We start from the raw sequence: 4192 nt of genomic DNA on the forward strand, positions 1-4192 counted from the left end.
TAAGAGTGGGAATCCTTGTCTTCTTCCTGATCTTAGAGGAAAAGCTTTTGGTTTTCCACCATTCAGTATGATGATAGCTGTGGGCTTTTCATATATGGCCTTTATTCTGATGAAGTAATTTCTCTTCATTCCTAGTTTGTTGAAGGTTTTTGAAATCATAGATGGGTGTCAAATTTTATCGAATGCTTTTTCTGCATCTATTGAGAGGATCATGTGATTTTTATTCATCATTCTGCTAATTGGTATATCACATTAATTGATTTTTGTATACTGAACCATCCTTGCATCCCAGGGATTAATCCCACTGGTCATGATATGTGATCTTTTTAATGTGGTGTTGAATTTGGGTTTGGTAGTATTTTGTTGAAGATTTTTGCATCTATGTTTATCAGGGAAATTGGCTTACAGCTTTCTTTTTTTGGTCATGCCTTTATCTGGCTTTGGTATCAGGATAGTGCTAGATTTGTAAAATGACTTTGGAAGTGTTCTTGCCTCTTCAATTTTTTGGAAGAGTTTGAGAAGGACTGTCATTAATTCTTCTTTAAATATTTGGTAGAATTTACCAGTGATACCATCTGGTCCTGGGATCTTTTCTTTGTTGGGAGGTCTCAATCATTGATTCAGTCTTCTTACTAGTTATAAGTCTGTTCAGACTTTCTATTTCTTAATGATTTAGTCTTGGTAGATGGTATGTTTCTAGGAGGTTATCCATTTCTTCTACCTTATCCAGTTTGTTGGAGTATAATTGTTTAGAGTAGTCTTTTCTGATCTTTTCATTTCTGTGACATCCACTATAATGTCTCCTCTTTTATTTCTAATATTATTTGAGCCCTCTGTCTTTTTCCTTAGTTAGTCTAGATAAAGGTTTATCTATTTCTTTATCTTTTAAAAAACCAACTCAAAGTTTGGTTGATTTTTAAAGTTGTTTTTCTATTGTCTATTGTTTATTTCTGTTCCCATCTTTATTATTGCTTTTTTCTGCTAACTTTGGGTTGGGTTTGTTTTTCTTTTTCTAGTTCCTTGAAGTTTAAAGTTAGGTTGTTTACTTGAGATCTTTTTTCTTTTTTAATGTAGGTGTTCATTGTTATAAACTTTCCTCTTAGTACTGTTATTGCTGCATCCCATAAATTTTCATATATTGTGTTTTCATTCTCATTTGTCTCAAGATATTTTCTAATTTCTCTTTTTATTTCTTCTTTTACCCATTGATTATTGAAAAATGTATTGTTTAATTTCCACATATTTTTTAAATTTCCAATTTTCATTATGCTATTGATTTCTAGTTTTATTACACTGTGGTCAGAGAAAATACATTGTATAACTTCAATGTTCTTGAATTTGGTGAATTTGTTAAGACTTGCTTTGTGACCTAACATGTGATCTATCCTGGAGAATGTTCCATTTGTAGGGAAATTCAAATCAAAATCACAAAGAGATATCATCTTACATCAGTTAGGTTGGCTATTATCAAAAAAGCTAAAGACAACAAGTGTTGGCAAGGATGTGGAGAAACTGCACACTATTGGTGGAAATGCAAAGCAATGCAGCCACTAGGAAAACAGTATGGAGGGTTCTCAAAAAATTAAAAATAGAGCTACCATCCTATCCTACAATACCACTTCTGGGTATCTATCCAAAATAATTGAAATTAGGATCTTAAAGAGATATCTGCTCTGTCATGTTCATTTCAGCATTTTTCATAATAGCCAAGATGTGAAAACAACCTAAATGTCCATCAACAGATGAATAGATTTTAAAATGTGGTATATACACACGACGAGATATTATTCATTCTTAAAAAGGAAAGAAATCCTGCAGTATGCAACAACATGAATGAAATGAGGATATTTTGCTGATTAAAATAAGCCAGTCACAAAAGAAAAATACTGCGTGATTCCACTTATATGAGATATTTAAAATAGTCAAACTCGTAGAAGCGAAAGATAGAATGGCAGTTGCCAGGGGCTGAGGAAAGGGGGAAATGGACAGTTACTAACTAATGGACATAAAAATTTACTTATGCAAGATGAATAGTTTTAGAGTTCTGCTGTACAACAGTGTGCCAACACATAACACTCTATCATACACTTAAACATCTTTTATGAGGGTAGATGTCATGCTTAGTATTCTTATAGCAATAATTTCTTTTTTAAATGGAGACTTGATGATTCCTTTCCATTACACCTCTCTGATGATATTTGGCATTAAGTTCAACTGTGTGCTTTTCACTGTCCCTGCACTTTTGATTCTGTTTTTTTCACACAGGCCCATAGTTCTTTGATACTTTGTACTTTTATTTTCTTGTTTCTAAAAGACTATGCTGCCTAGTTTTTATTGTAGTTTATTCTCCATCAGTGTCACTTAACAATAAAGCCAAAAAATTAGTACGTGCTTTGTATACTTAGTCTGTTTTTATTCTTTTATATTTATCTAATAGAAAAGGTAGGTGAAGTAAGAATTAGGCTAGAGAATAATGATAGTTTTTATTGTAGTTTATTCTCCATCAGTGTCACTTAACAATAAAGCCAAAAAATTAGTACATGCTTTGTATACTTAGTCTGTTTTTATTCTTTTATATTTATCTAATAGAAAAGGTAGGTGAAGTAAGAATTAGGCTAGAGAATAATGACAGAACATAGAAAAATTTTAAGGTGGAAAGGGGTTTATCAAAAAGAAAGTTAAAAGGAGAATATAGTACTTAGTGGACTGAATTATATCCCCCCCAAACTCACTGAAGCTTGAATTGTGTCCCCCATGTTTTATATGTTAGAAACTTGGTCCCCACTGTGACTGTTAAGAGGGTAGGAAATCCTATTATGGTAATCAAAAGATGGGGCCTTGAAGAGGTGAGTAGATTGTAGGGCCATGCAGAAGTGAATGGATTAAAGATGGTGGTCATGGGCATGGTTTGTAGGGTTTTAAAAGGAGAGTGAATGAGGAGGTTACTCTTCCTCTTGCTCTCTCTGCTTCCACCCTCTTGCAATGTGAGAGCCCTGGATCACTGTTGCCATCACCGAGGCCTTCACCAGCTGTGTTCCCTGGGCTCTGGACTACACAGCCTTCAAAACTATAAACAGTAAATTTTATTTTCTTTATAAATTACCCAGTTCGTGTATTTTGTTATAAGCAACAGAAACGGACTAATACATAGTATAAAGGTGGAAAGAAGACTCGTGATTAGTTAAGAAATGTGTGTGTGTATGTGTGTGTGTGTGTGTCTGTGCATTATCATGGTGATTGAGGGTCACTGTGAATAGAGAAAAAGGTAGGAAAACAGTATGGAGGGTTCTCAAAAAATTAAAAATAGAGCTACCATCCTATCCAACAATACCACTTCTGGGTATCTATCCAAAATAATTGAAATTAGGATCTTAAAGAGATATCTGCTCTGTCATGTTCATTTCAGCATTTTTCATAATAGCCAAGATGTGAAAACAACCTAAATGTCCATCAACAGATGAATAGATTTTAAAATGTGGTATATACACACGACGAGATATTATTCATTCTTAAAAAGGAAAGAAATCCTGCAGTATGCAACAACATGAATGAAATGAGGATATTTTGCTGATTAAAATAAGCCAGTCACAAAAGAAAAATACTGCGTGATTCCACTTATATGAGATATTTAAAATAGTCAAACTCGTAGAAGCGAAAGATAGAATGGCAGTTGCCAGGGGCTGAGGAAAGGGGGAAATGGACAGTTACTAACTAATGGACATAAAAATTTACTTATGCAAGATGAATAGTTTTAGAGTTCTGCTGTACAACAGTGTGCCAACACATAACACTCTATCATACACTTAAACATCTTTTATGAGGGTAGATGTCATGCTTAGTATTCTTATAGCAATAATTTCTTTTTTAAATGGAGACTTGATGATTCCTTTCCATTACACCTCTCTGATGATATTTGGCATTAAGTTCAACTGTGTGCTTTTCACTGTCCCTGCACTTTTGATTCTGTTTTTTTCACACAGGCCCATAGTTCTTTGATACTTTGTACTTTTATTTTCTTGTTTCTAAAAGACTATGCTGCCTAGTTTTTATTGTAGTTTATTCTCCATCAGTGTCACTTAACAATAAAGCCAAAAAATTAGTACATGCTTTGTATACTTAGTCTGTTTTTATTCTTTTATATTTATCTAATAGAAAAGGTAGGTGAAGTAAGAATTAGGCTAGAGAATAATGA

This window comes from Galeopterus variegatus, unplaced genomic scaffold, assembly GCF_000696425.1.
Source record: "Galeopterus variegatus unplaced genomic scaffold, G_variegatus-3.0.2 Scaffold8830, whole genome shotgun sequence".
In the NCBI taxonomy this organism is placed as follows: Eukaryota; Metazoa; Chordata; class Mammalia; order Dermoptera; family Cynocephalidae; genus Galeopterus; species Galeopterus variegatus.